This window comes from Pan paniscus, chromosome 1, assembly GCF_029289425.2.
Source record: "Pan paniscus chromosome 1, NHGRI_mPanPan1-v2.0_pri, whole genome shotgun sequence".
NCBI classification, from domain to species: domain Eukaryota; kingdom Metazoa; phylum Chordata; class Mammalia; order Primates; family Hominidae; genus Pan; species Pan paniscus.
In genome coordinates this window covers 26,892,097-26,905,507 of record NC_073249.2, presented here as the reverse complement: position 1 = coordinate 26,905,507, position 13,411 = coordinate 26,892,097, and the positions used below count along the sequence as shown (strand labels likewise).

Here is a 13,411-nt window from a genome sequence, read left to right as displayed (position 1 = left end):
GCCGTGAGGCAGGAGCTTTGGACTCGGGAGGCCGCAGTGAGGCGAGAGCTAGCTGGGCATGGAGAGTCTGCTGTGAGGCCGAGGCCGGGCCCGTGCAGGCCTTCGAGAGGCAGGAGGCCGGGCCTGCAAAGGCCCACTGGAGGTCAAGTTCTGGGCCTGAAGAGGCCGCCAAAAGTCAAAAGCGGGGCCTGGGAAGGCCGCCGAGAGCCATGAGCTGGGCTGGGCTGAAAGAGGCCACTGGGAGGCAGGAGGAGCTGGACCTGGAGAGGCTGACTCGAGGAAGTTTTGCACCTGGAGAGGCCGCCGAGAGGACGGAGATGGGCCCGGGGAGGCCGACTTGCTGCTCTTCCAGTCCCAATTCCAAGCTGACTTGAGGATGACTTGGGCCTGCAGAGGCCGCCGGGAGGCACAGGCTGGGCCTAGAGGAGCCCACTGACCGGAGGCCGTTTGGGGCCTGCAGATGCCATCAGAGGGCAGGAGCTGAGCCTGGAGAGGCCACCGTGAGGCCGGAGCTGAGCCTGGGGAGCTTGGCTTCGGGAAGTTGTGTGCCTACCAGGGCCGCTGGGAGCTGGGCAGGAGCTAGGTCCAAAGACATTGTTGGGAGGCCAGAGTCGGGCCTGGAGACGCAGCCGGGAGGAAGAGCTGGGCCCGGAGAGCACGCTGGGAGGCTGCAAGTGGGTCTGGAGAGGCCGACTTGAGGACGCCCGGCCTCTGCTTCCTGCATGGCGGCCTCTGCATGCCCAGCTGTTCCTCCTGGCTGCATCTCCCGGCCCAGCTCCTGCCTCCCAGCAAACAAGCTCTTTTGGCTCAGCTCCCGCCGGCGTTTGTAGACCCCGAAGTTTCTGCAACCAAGCGCTCAGGCCCACATCCCGCCTCCAGTAGCCTGAACAGTCCCAGCTGCGGCTGGAGAAGAGCCTGAAGCCCCCGCTGTTGCCTCCCAGGGGTGCTCCAGGCCCAGCTGTCGCCCCACCACGACATCCCAGGCCCAATTCCCTGCCTGCCTCCCAGCAGCCCCCGTGCGACCCTGCTCCTCCTTCACGGTGGCCTGTTGAGGCAGGGGCTCACGCTGACCTCTCTCAGCGTGGGAGGGGCTGGTGTGAGGCAAGGGGCTCAGGCAGACCTCTCTCAGTGTGGGAGGGGCCGGAGTGAGTCAGGGGCTCAGGCTGACCTCTCTCAGTGTGGGAGGGGCCGGTGTGAGGCAAGGGCTCACGCTGACCCCTCTCAGCGTGGGAGGGGCCGGTGTGAGGAAAGGGGCTCAGGCTGACCTCTGTCAGCCTGGGAGGGGCTGGTGTGAGGCAAGAGGCTCAGGCTGACCTCTGTCAGGGTGGGAGGGGCCGGTGTGAGGCTAGGGGCTCCCGCTGACCTCTGTCAGGCTGGGAGGGGCCGGTGTGAGGCTAGGGGCTCCCGCTGACCTCTGTCAGCCTGGGAGGGGCCGGTGTGAGGCTAGGGACTCCCGCTGACCTCTGTCAGCCTGGGAGGGGCCGGTGTGAGGCTAGGGGCTCCCAGTGAACTCTGTCAGCCTGGGAGGGGCCGGTGTGAGGCTAGGGGCTCAGGCTGACCTCTGTCAGCCTTGGAGGGGCCGGTGTGAGTCTATGGGCTCAGGCTGACCTCTGTCAGCCTGGGAGGGGCCGGTGTGAGGCTAGGGGCTCCCTCTGACCTCTGTCAGCGTGGGAGGGGCCGGTGTGAGGCTAGGGGATCCCACTGACCTCTGTCAGCCTGGGAGGGTTCGGTGTGAACCTAGGGGCTCCCGCTGACCTCTGTCAGCCTGGGAGGGGCCGGGATGAGGCAAGGTCTCATGCTGACCCCTCTCAGCGTGGGAAGGGCCGGTGTGAGGCTAGGGGCTCCCGCTGACCTCTGTCAGCGTGGGAGTGTCCGGTGTGAGGCAAGGGGCTCACGCTGACCTAAGCGTGGGAGGGGCCGGTGTGAGGCAAGAGCTCACACTGAACTCTCTCTGTGTGGGAGGGGCCGGTGTGAGGCAACGGCTCACACTGAGCTCTCTCAGCGTGGGAGGGGCCGGTGTGTGGCAAGAGGCTCACGCTGACCTCTCTCGGCGTGGGAGGGGCCGGTGTAAAGCAAGGGCTCACACTGACCTCTCTCTGCGTGGGAGGGGCCGGTGTGAGGCAAGGGGCTCACGCTGACCTCTGTCAGCGTGGTAGGGGCTGGTGTGAGGCAAGGGCGTCAGTCTGACCTCAGCGTGGTAGGGGCCTGTGTGAGGCAAGAGCTCACACTGAACTCTCTCAGCATGGGAGGGGCCGGTGTGAGGCAAGGGCTCACACTGAGCTCTCTCAGCGTGGGAGGGGCCGGTGTGAGGCAAGGGGCTCACGCTGACCTCTCTCAGCGTGGGAGAGGCCGGTGTGAGGCAAGGGCTCACACTGAGCTCTCTCAGCATGGGAGGGGCCGGTGTGAGGCAAGAGGCTCACGCTGACCTCTCTCAGCGTGGGAGGGGCCGGTGTGAAGCAAGGGCTCACACCGACCTCTCTCAGCGTGGGAGGGGCCGGTGTGAGGCAAGGGGCTCACGCTGACCTCTCTCAGCGTGGGAGGGGCCGGTGTGAGGCAAGGGCTCACGCTGACCTCTCTCAGCGTGGGAGGGGCTAGTGTGAGGCAAGGGGCTCACGCTGACCTCTCTCCGCCTGGGAGGGGCCGGTGTGAGGCAAGGGCTCACACTGACCTCTCTCAGCATGGGAGGAGCCAGTGTGAGGCAGGGGCTCATGCCTCTGGGCAGGGTGCCAGAGGCATGAGTTGGGCATCAACAGGCCACCGTGAGGGAGGAGCTGGGCCGCACGCGGGCTGCTGGGAGGCAGGCAGGGACTTCGCCCCGGGAGGCAGCCGTGGGGGCAGGAGCAGGGCCTGCAGAGGCTGTTCTCCAACCAGTGCTGGTCCTGTACAGGGGCGGCAGGAATTAGGCCCGAAGAACTTGGCTGGAGAAAGTTCGGGGCCTACAAAGGCGGTTGGGAGCTGGGCAGGAGTTGAGCCAAAAGAGCTTGCTTACTTGCTGGGAGGCAGGGCCGGGAGAGGCCGACTTCAGGACAACTTGGGCCTGCAGAGGTCGCCGGGAGGCCCAAGCTTGGCGTGGAGGAGCCCACCGACCAGAGACCATTTGGGGTCTGCAGATGCCATCGGAGGGCAGGAGCTCATCCTGGAGAGGCCACCGTGAGGCCTGAGCTGGGCCTGGGGAGCTTGGCTTGAGGAAGCTGTGGGCCGACCAAGGCCGCCAGGAGATTGGTAGGCACTGAGTCCAAAGAGGTTGTTGAGAGGCAGGAGTCGGGCCTGGAGACGCAGCCGGGAGGAAGAGCTGGGCCCGGAGAGGACGCCCGGAGGGTGCAAGTGGGTCTGGAGAGGCTGACTTGAGGAGGTTCTGGGCCCGGAGAGGCCGCCGGAAGGGAAAAACTGGGCCTGGGAAGGCCGTTGTGAGGAATGAGCCCCATGGGCCTCAAGAGGCCACTGGCAGGCGGGAGCTGGACCTGCCAAAGTGGCCGAAAGGCAGGAGCTTTGGACTCGGGAGGCCGCAGTGAGGCGAGAGCTAGCTGGGCATGGAGAGTCCGCTGTGAGGCCGAGGCCGAGGCCGGGCCCGTGCAGGCCTTCGAGAGGCAGGAGGCCGGGCCTGCAAAGGCCCACTGCAGGTCAAGTTCTGGGCCTGAAGAGGCCGCCAAAAGTCAAAAGCGGGGCCTTGGAAGGCTGCCGAGAGCCATGAGCTGGGCTGGGCTGAAAGAGGCCACTGGGAGGCAGGAGGAGCTGGGCCTGGAGAGGCTGACTCGAGGAAGTTTTGCACCTGGAGAGGCCGCCGAGAGGACGGAGCTGGGCCCGGGGAGGCCGACTTGCTGCTCTTCCAGGCCCAATTGCAGGCCAACTTGAGGACGACTTGGGCCTGCAGAGGCCGCCGGGAGGCCCAAGCTGGGCCTAGAGGAGCCCACCGACCGGAGACCATTTGGGGCCTGCAGATGCCATCGGAGGGCAGGAGCTGAGCCTGGAGAGGCCACCGTGAGGCCTGAGCTGGGCCTGGGGAGCTTGGCTTCGGGAAGTTGTGCGCCTACCAGGGCCGCTAGGAGCTGGGCAGGAGCTGAGTCCAAAGACGTTGTTGGGAGGCCAGAGTCGGGCCTGGTGATGCAGCCGGGAGGAAGAGCTGGGCCGGGAGAGGACGCCGGGAGGCTGCAAGTGGGTCTGGAGAGGCCGAGTTGAGGAGGCTCTGGGCCCGGAGAGGCCGCCGGAAGGGAAAAACTGGGCCTGGAAAGGTTGTTGTGAGGAATGAGCCCCATGGGCCTGAAGAGGCCACTGGCAGGCGGGAGCTGGGCCTGCCGACGCGGCCGAGAGGCAGGAGCTTTGGACTCGGGAGGCCGCAGTGAGGCGAGAGCTAGCTGGGCATGGAGAGTCTGCTGTGAGGCCGAGGCCGAGGCCGGGCCCGTGCAGGCCTTCGAGAGGCAGGAGGCCGCGCCTGCAAAGGCCCACTGGAGGTCAAGTTCTGGGCCTGAAGAGGCCGCCAAAAGTCAAAAGCGGGGCCTGGGAAGGCCGCCGAGAGCCATGAGCTGGGCTGGGCTGAAAGAGGCCACTGGGAGGCAGGAGGAGCTGGACCTGGAGAGGCTGACTCGAGGAAGTTTTGCACCTGGAGAGGCCGCCGAGAGGACGGAGATGGGCCCGGGGAGGCCGACTTGCTGCTCTTCCAGTCCCAATTCCAAGCTGACTTGAGGATGACTTGGGCCTGCAGAGGCCGCCGGGAGGCACAGGCTGGGCCTAGAGGAGCCCACTGACCGGAGGCCGTTTGGGGCCTGCAGATGCCATCAGAGGGCAGGAGCTGAGCCTGGAGAGGCCACCGTGAGGCCGGAGCTGAGCCTGGGGAGCTTGGCTTCGGGAAGTTGTGTGCCTACCAGGGCCGCTGGGAGCTGGGCAGGAGCTAGGTCCAAAGACATTGTTGGGAGGCCAGAGTCGGGCCTGGAGACGCAGCCGGGAGGAAGAGCTGGGCCCGGAGAGCACGCTGGGAGGCTGCAAGTGGGTCTGGAGAGGCCGACTTGAGGACGCCCGGCCTCTGCTTCCTGCATGGCGGCCTCTGCATGCCCAGCTGTTCCTCCTGGCTGCATCTCCCGGCCCAGCTCCTGCCTCCCAGCAAACAAGCTCTTTTGGCTCAGCTCCCGCCGGCGTTTGTAGACCCCGAAGTTTCTGCAACCAAGCGCTCAGGCCCACATCCCGCCTCCAGTAGCCTGAACAGTCCCAGCTGCGGCTGGAGAAGAGCCTGAAGCCCCCGCTGTTGCCTCCCAGGGGTGCTCCAGGCCCAGCTGTCGCCCCACCACGACATCCCAGGCCCAATTCCCTGCCTGCCTCCCAGCAGCCCCCGTGCGACCCTGCTCCTCCTTCACGGTGGCCTGTTGAGGCAGGGGCTCACGCTGACCTCTCTCAGCGTGGGAGGGGCTGGTGTGAGGCAAGGGGCTCAGGCAGACCTCTCTCAGTGTGGGAGGGGCCGGAGTGAGTCAGGGGCTCAGGCTGACCTCTCTCAGTGTGGGAGGGGCCGGTGTGAGGCAAGGGCTCACGCTGACCCCTCTCAGCGTGGGAGGGGCCGGTGTGAGGAAAGGGGCTCAGGCTGACCTCTGTCAGCCTGGGAGGGGCTGGTGTGAGGCAAGAGGCTCAGGCTGACCTCTGTCAGGGTGGGAGGGGCCGGTGTGAGGCTAGGGGCTCCCGCTGACCTCTGTCAGGCTGGGAGGGACCGGTGTGAGGCTAGGGGCTCTCGCTGACCTCTGTCAGCCTGTGAGGGGCCGGTGTGAGGCAAGGGGCTCCCGCTGACCTCTGTCATCCTGGGAGGGGCCGGTGTGAGGCTAGGGACTCCCGCTGACCTCTGTCAGCCTGGGAGGGGCCGGTGTGAGGCTAGGGGCTCCGAGTGAACTCTGTCAGCCTGGGAGGGGCCGGTGTGATGCTAGGGGCTCAGGCTGACCTCTGTCAGCCTTGGAGGGGCCGGTGTGAGTCTATGGGCTCAGGCTGACCTCTGTCAGCCTGGGAGGGGCCGGTGTGAGGCTAGGGGCTCCCGCTGACCTCTGTCAGCGTGGGAGGGGCCGGTGTGAGGCTAGGGGATCCCACTGACCTCTGTCAGCCTGGGAGGGGTCGGTGTGAACCTAGGGGCTCCCGCTGACCTCTGTCAGCCTGGGAGGGGCCGGGATGAGGCAAGGTCTCATGCTGACCACTCTCAGCGTGGGAAGGGCCGGTGTGAGGCTAGGGGCTCCCGCTGACCTCTGTCAGCGTGGGAGGGGCCGGTGTGAGGCTAGGGGATCCCACTGACCTCTGTCAGCCTGGGAGGGGTCGGTGTGAACCTAGGGGCTCCCGCTGACCTCTGTCAGCCTGGGAGGGGCCGGGGTGAGGCAAGGTCTCATGCTGACCCCTCTCAGCGTGGGAAGGGCCGGTGTGAGGCTAGGGGCTCCCGCTGACCTCTGTCAGCGTGGGAGGGTCCGGTGTGAGGCAAGGGGCTCACGCTGACCTAAGCGTGGGAGGGGCCGGTGTGAGGCAAGAGCTCACACTGAACTCTCTCTGTGTGGGAGGGGCCGGTGTGAGGCAACGGCTCACACTGAGCTCTCTCAGCGTGGGAGGGGCCGGTGTGAGGCAAGAGGCTCACGCTGACCTCTCTCGGCGTGGGAGGGGCCGGTGTGAAGCAAGGGCTCACACTGACCTCTCTCAGCGTGGGAGGGGCCGGTGTGAGGCAAGGGGCTCACGCTGACCTCTGTCAGCGTGGTAGGGGCTGGTGTGAGGCAAGGGCGTCAGTCTGACCTCAGCGTGGTAGGGGCCTGTGTGAGGCAAGAGCTCACACTGAACTCTCTCAGCGTGGGAGGGGCCGGTGTGAGGCAAGGGCTCACACTGAGCTCTCTCAGCGTGGGAGGGGCCGGTGTGAGGCAAGGGGCTCACGCTGACCTCTCTCAGCGTGGGAGGGGCCGGTGTGAGGCAAGGGCTCACACTGAGCTCTCTCAGCGTGGGAGGGGCCGGTGTGAGGCAAGAGGCTCACGCTGACCTCTCTCGGCGTGGGAGGGGCCGGTGTGAAGCAAGGGCTCACACCGACCTCTCTCAGCGTGGGAGGGGCCGGTGTGAGGCAAGGGGCTCACGCTGACCTCTCTCAGCGTGGGAGGGGCTGGTGTGAGGCAAGGGCTCACGCTGACCTCTCTCAGCGTGGGAGGGGCTAGTGTGATGCAAGGGGCTCACGCTGACCTCTCTCCGCCTGGGAGGGGCCGGTGTGAGGCAAGGGCTCACACTGACCTCTCTCAGCATGGGAGGAGCCAGTGTGAGGCAGGGGCTCATGCCTCTGGGCAGGGTGCCAGAGGCATGAGTTGGGCATCAACAGGCCACCGTGAGGGAGGAGCTGGGCCGCACGCGGGCTGCTGGGAGGCAGGCAGGGACTTCGCCCCGGGAGGCAGCCGTGGGGGCAGGAGCAGGGCCTGCAGAGGCTGTTCTCCAACCAGTGCTGGTCCTGTACAGGGACGGCAGGAATTAGGCCCGAAGAACTTGGCTGGAGAAAGTTCGGGGCCTACAAAGGCGGTTGGGAGCTGGGCAGGAGTTGAGCCAAAAGAGCTTGCTTACTTGCTGGGAGGCAGGGCCGGGAGAGGCCGACTTCAGGACAACTTGGGCCTGCAGAGGTCGCCGGGAGGCCCAAGCTTGGCGTGGAGGAGCCCACCGACCAGAGACCATTTGGGGTCTGCAGATGCCATCGGAGGGCAGGAGCTCATCCTGGAGAGGCCACCGTGAGGCCTGAGCTGGGCCTGGGGAGCTTGGCTTGAGGAAGCTGTGGGCCGACCAAGGCCGCCAGGAGATTGGTAGGCACTGAGTCCAAAGAGGTTGTTGAGAGGCAGGAGTCGGGCCTGGAGACGCAGCCGGGAGGAAGAGCTGGGCCCGGAGAGGACGCCCGGAGGGTGCAAGTGGGTCTGGAGAGGCCGACTTGAGGAGGTTCTGGGCCCGGAGAGGCCGCCGGAAGGGAAAAACTGGGCCTGGGAAGGCCGTTGTGAGGAATGAGCCCCATGGGCCTCAAGAGGCCACTGGCAGGCGGGAGCTGGACCTGCCAAAGTGGCCGAAAGGCAGGAGCTTTGGACTCGGGAGGCCGCAGTGAGGCGAGAGCTAGCTGGGCATGGAGAGTCCGCTGTGAGGCCGAGGCCGAGGCCGGGCCCGTGCAGGCCTTCGAGAGGCAGGAGGCCGGGCCTGCAAAGGCCCACTGGAGGTCAAGTTCTGGGCCTGAAGAGGCCGCCAAAAGTCAAAAGCGGGGCCTTGGAAGGCTGCCGAGAGCCATGAGCTGGGCTGGGCTGAAAGAGGCCACTGGGAGGCAGGAGGAGCTGGGCCTGGAGAGGCTGACTCGAGGAAGTTTTGCACCTGGAGAGGCCGCCGAGAGGACGGAGATGGGCCCGGGGAGGCCGACTTGCTGCTCTTCCAGTCCCAATTCCAAGCTGACTTGAGGATGACTTGGGCCTGCAGAGGCCGCCAGGAGGCACAGGCTGGGCCTAGAGGAGCCCACTGACCGGAGGCCGTTTGGGGCCTGCAGATGCCATCAGAGGGCAGGAGCTGAGCCTGGAGAGGCCACCGTGAGGCCGGAGCTGAGCCTGGGGAGCTTGGCTTCGGGAAGTTGTGTGCCTACCAGGGCCGCTGGGAGCTGGGCAGGAGCTAGGTCCAAAGACATTGTTGGGAGGCCAGAGTCGGGCCTGGAGACGCAGCCGGGAGGAAGAGCTGGGCCCGGAGAGCACGCTGGGAGGCTGCAAGTGGGTCTGGAGAGGCCGACTTGAGGACGCCCGGCCTCTGCTTCCTGCATGGCGGCCTCTGCATGCCCAGCTGTTCCTCCTGGCTGCATCTCCCGGCCCAGCTCCTGCCTCCCAGCAAACAAGCTCTTTTGGCTCAGCTCCCGCCGGCGTTTGTAGACCCCGAAGTTTCTGCAACCAAGCGCTCAGGCCCACATCCCGCCTCCAGTAGCCTGAACAGTCCCAGCTGCGGCTGGAGAAGAGCCTGAAGCCCCCGCTGTTGCCTCCCAGGGGTGCTCCAGGCCCAGCTGTCGCCCCACCACGACATCCCAGGCCCAATTCCCTGCCTGCCTCCCAGCAGCCCCCGTGCGACCCTGCTCCTCCTTCACGGTGGCCTGTTGAGGCAGGGGCTCACGCTGACCTCTCTCAGCGTGGGAGGGGCTGGTGTGAGGCAAGGGGCTCAGGCAGACCTCTCTCAGTGTGGGAGGGGCCGGAGTGAGTCAGGGGCTCAGGCTGACCTCTCTCAGTGTGGGAGGGGCCGGTGTGAGGCAAGGGCTCACGCTGACCCCTCTCAGCGTGGGAGGGGCCGGTGTGAGGAAAGGGGCTCAGGCTGACCTCTGTCAGCCTGGGAGGGGCTGGTGTGAGGCAAGAGGCTCAGGCTGACCTCTGTCAGGGTGGGAGGGGCCGGTGTGAGGCTAGGGGCTCCCGCTGACCTCTGTCAGGCTGGGAGGGACCGGTGTGAGGCTAGGGGCTCTCGCTGACCTCTGTCAGCCTGTGAGGGGCCGGTGTGAGGCAAGGGGCTCCCGCTGACCTCTGTCATCCTGGGAGGGGCCGGTGTGAGGCTAGGGACTCCCGCTGACCTCTGTCAGCCTGGGAGGGGCCGGTGTGAGGCTAGGGGCTCCGAGTGAACTCTGTCAGCCTGGGAGGGGCCGGTGTGATGCTAGGGGCTCAGGCTGACCTCTGTCAGCCTTGGAGGGGCCGGTGTGAGTCTATGGGCTCAGGCTGACCTCTGTCAGCCTGGGAGGGGCCGGTGTGAGGCTAGGGGCTCCCGCTGACCTCTGTCAGCGTGGGAGGGGCCGGTGTGAGGCTAGGGGATCCCACTGACCTCTGTCAGCCTGGGAGGGGTCGGTGTGAACCTAGGGGCTCCCGCTGACCTCTGTCAGCCTGGGAGGGGCCGGGATGAGGCAAGGTCTCATGCTGACCCCTCTCAGCGTGGGAAGGGCCGGTGTGAGGCTAGGGGCTCCCGCTGACCTCTGTCAGCGTGGGAGGGGCCGGTGTGAGGCTAGGGGATCCCACTGACCTCTGTCAGCCTGGGAGGGGTCGGTGTGAACCTAGGGGCTCCCGCTGACCTCTGTCAGCCTGGGAGGGGCCGGGGTGAGGCAAGGTCTCATGCTGACCCCTCTCAGCGTGGGAAGGGCCGGTGTGAGGCTAGGGGCTCCCGCTGACCTCTGTCAGCGTGGGAGGGTCCGGTGTGAGGCAAGGGGCTCACGCTGACCTAAGCGTGGGAGGGGCCGGTGTGAGGCAAGAGCTCACACTGAACTCTCTCTGTGTGGGAGGGGCCGGTGTGAGGCAACGGCTCACACTGAGCTCTCTCAGCGTGGGAGGGGCCGGTGTGAGGCAAGAGGCTCACGCTGACCTCTCTCGGCGTGGGAGGGGCCGGTGTGAAGCAAGGGCTCACACTGACCTCTCTCAGCGTGGGAGGGGCCGGTGTGAGGCAAGGGGCTCACGCTGACCTCTGTCAGCGTGGTAGGGGCTGGTGTGAGGCAAGGGCGTCAGTCTGACCTCAGCGTGGTAGGGGCCTGTGTGAGGCAAGAGCTCACACTGAACTCTCTCAGCGTGGGAGGGGCCGGTGTGAGGCAAGGGCTCACACTGAGCTCTCTCAGCGTGGGAGGGGCCGGTGTGAGGCAAGGGGCTCACGCTGACCTCTCTCAGCGTGGGAGGGGCCGGTGTGAGGCAAGGGCTCACACTGAGCTCTCTCAGCGTGGGAGGGGCCGGTGTGAGGCAAGAGGCTCACGCTGACCTCTCTCGGCGTGGGAGGGGCCGGTTTGAAGCAAGGGCTCACACCGACCTCTCTCAGCGTGGGAGGGGCCGGTGTGAGGCAAGGGGCTCACGCTGACCTCTCTCAGCGTGGGAGGGGCCGGTGTGAGGCAAGGGCTCACGCTGACCTCTCTCAGCGTGGGAGGGGCTGGTGTGAGGCAAGGGGCTCACGCTGACCTCTCTCCGCCTGGGAGGGGCCGGTGTGAGGCAAGGGCTCACACTGACCTCTCTCAGCATGGGAGGAGCCAGTGTGAGGCAGGGGCTCATGCCTCTGGGCAGGGTGCCAGAGGCATGAGTTGGGCATCAACAGGCCACCGTGAGGGAGGAGCTGGGCCGCACGCGGGCTGCTGGGAGGCAGGCAGGGACTTCGCCCCGGGAGGCAGCCGTGGGGGCAGGAGCAGGGCCTGCAGAGGCTGTTCTCCAACCAGTGCTGGTCCTGTACAGGGGCGGCAGGAATTAGGCCCGAAGAACTTGGCTGGAGAAAGTTCGGGGCCTACAAAGGCGGTTGGGAGCTGGGCAGGAGTTGAGCCAAAAGAGCTTGCTTACTTGCTGGGAGGCAGGGCCGGGAGAGGCCGACTTCAGGACAACTTGGGCCTGCAGAGGTCGCCGGGAGGCCCAAGCTTGGCGTGGAGGAGCCCACCGACCAGAGACCATTTGGGGTCTGCAGATGCCATCGGAGGGCAGGAGCTCATCCTGGAGAGGCCACCGTGAGGCCTGAGCTGGGCCTGGGGAGCTTGGCTTGAGGAAGCTGTGGGCCGACCAAGGCCGCCAGGAGATTGGTAGGCACTGAGTCCAAAGAGGTTGTTGAGAGGCAGGAGTCGGGCCTGGAGACGCAGCCGGGAGGAAGAGCTGGGCCCGGAGAGGACGCCCGGAGGGTGCAAGTGGGTCTGGAGAGGCCGACTTGAGGAGGTTCTGGGCCCGGAGAGGCCGCCGGAAGGGAAAAACTGGGCCTGGGAAGGCCGTTGTGAGGAATGAGCCCCATGGGCCTCAAGAGGCCACTGGCAGGCGGGAGCTGGACCTGCCAAAGTGGCCGAAAGGCAGGAGCTTTGGACTCGGGAGGCCGCAGTGAGGCGAGAGCTAGCTGGGCATGGAGAGTCCGCTGTGAGGCCGAGGCCGAGGCCAGGCCCGTGCAGGCCTTCGAGAGGCAGGAGGCCGGGCCTGCAAAGGCCCACTGCAGGTCAAGTTCTGGGCCTGAAGAGGCCGCCAAAAGTCAAAAGCGGGGCCTTGGAAGGCTGCCGAGAGCCATGAGCTGGGCTGGGCTGAAAGAGGCCACTGGGAGGCAGGAGGAGCTGGGCCTGGAGAGGCTGACTCGAGGAAGTTTTGCACCTGGAGAGGCCGCCGAGAGGACGGAGCTGGGCCCGGGGAGGCCGACTTGCTGCTCTTCCAGGCCCAATTGCAGGCCAACTTGAGGACGACTTGGGCCTGCAGAGGCCGCCGGGAGGCCCAAGCTGGGCCTAGAGGAGCCCACCGACGGGAGACCATTTGGGGCCTGCAGATGCCATCGGAGGGCAGGAGCTGAGCCTGGAGAGGCCACCGTGAGGCCTGAGCTGGGCCTGGGGAGCTTGGCTTCGGGAAGTTGTGCGCCTACCAGGGCCGCTAGGAGCTGGGCAGGAGCTGAGTCCAAAGACGTTTTTGGGAGGCCAGAGTCGGGCCTGGTGATGCAGCCGGGAGGAAGAGCTGGGCCGGGAGAGGACGCCGGGAGGCTGCAAGTGGGTCTGGAGAGGCCGAGTTGAGGAGGCTCTGGGCCCGGAGAGGCCGCCGGAAGGGAAAAACTGGGCCTGGAAAGGTTGTTGTGAGGAATGAGCCCCATGGGCCTGAAGAGGCCACTGGCAGGCGGGAGCTGGGCCTGCCGACGCGGCCGAGAGGCAGGAGCTTTGGACTCGGGAGGCCGCAGTGAGGCGAGAGCTAGCTGGGCATGGAGAGTCTGCTGTGAGGCCGAGGCCGAGGCCGGGCCCGTGCAGGCCTTCGAGAGGCAGGAGGCCGGGCCTGCAAAGGCCCACTGGAGGTCAAGTTCTGGGCCTGAAGAGGCCGCCAAAAGTCAAAAGCGGGGCCTGGGAAGGCCGCCGAGAGCCATGAGCTGGGCTGGGCTGAAAGAGGCCACTGGGAGGCAGGAGGAGCTGGACCTGGAGAGGCTGACTCGAGGAAGTTTTGCACCTGGAGAGGCCGCCGAGAGGACGGAGATGGGCCCGGGGAGGCCGACTTGCTGCTCTTCCAGTCCCAATTCCAAGCTGACTTGAGGATGACTTGGGCCTGCAGAGGCCGCCAGGAGGCACAGGCTGGGCCTAGAGGAGCCCACTGACCGGAGGCCGTTTGGGGCCTGCAGATGCCATCAGAGGGCAGGAGCTGAGCCTGGAGAGGCCACCGTGAGGCCGGAGCTGAGCCTGGGGAGCTTGGCTTCGGGAAGTTGTGTGCCTACCAGGGCCGCTGGGAGCTGGGCAGGAGCTAGGTCCAAAGACATTGTTGGGAGGCCAGAGTCGGGCCTGGAGACGCAGCCGGGAGGAAGAGCTGGGCCCGGAGAGCACGCTGGGAGGCTGCAAGTGGGTCTGGAGAGGCCGACTTGAGGACGCCCGGCCTCTGCTTCCTGCATGGCGGCCTCTGCATGCCCAGCTGTTCCTCCTGGCTGCATCTCCCGGCCCAGCTCCTGCCTCCCAGCAAACAAGCTCTTTTGGCTCAGCTCCCGCCGGCGTTTGTAGACC

The 13,411-nt window shown here is 66.6% G+C and overlaps 5 pseudogenes; all 5 read right to left on the bottom strand.

Moving 5' to 3' along the window:
* Positions 1–49: 49 nt before the first annotated feature.
* LOC134729627 (putative uncharacterized protein FLJ44672) lies at positions 50–2,244 on the bottom strand (annotated as a pseudogene).
* Positions 2,245–2,706: 462 nt separating this feature from the next.
* Positions 2,707–4,066, bottom strand: LOC129394941 (putative uncharacterized protein FLJ46235; annotated as a pseudogene).
* A 99-nt stretch (positions 4,067–4,165) lies between these two features.
* On the bottom strand, positions 4,166–5,069 carry LOC129394675 (putative uncharacterized protein FLJ44672; annotated as a pseudogene).
* A 2,396-nt stretch (positions 5,070–7,465) lies between these two features.
* On the bottom strand, positions 7,466–8,791 carry LOC134728751 (putative uncharacterized protein FLJ44672; annotated as a pseudogene).
* A 2,297-nt stretch (positions 8,792–11,088) lies between these two features.
* On the bottom strand, positions 11,089–12,948 carry LOC129394891 (putative uncharacterized protein FLJ44672; annotated as a pseudogene).
* Positions 12,949–13,411: the final 463 nt, after the last annotated feature.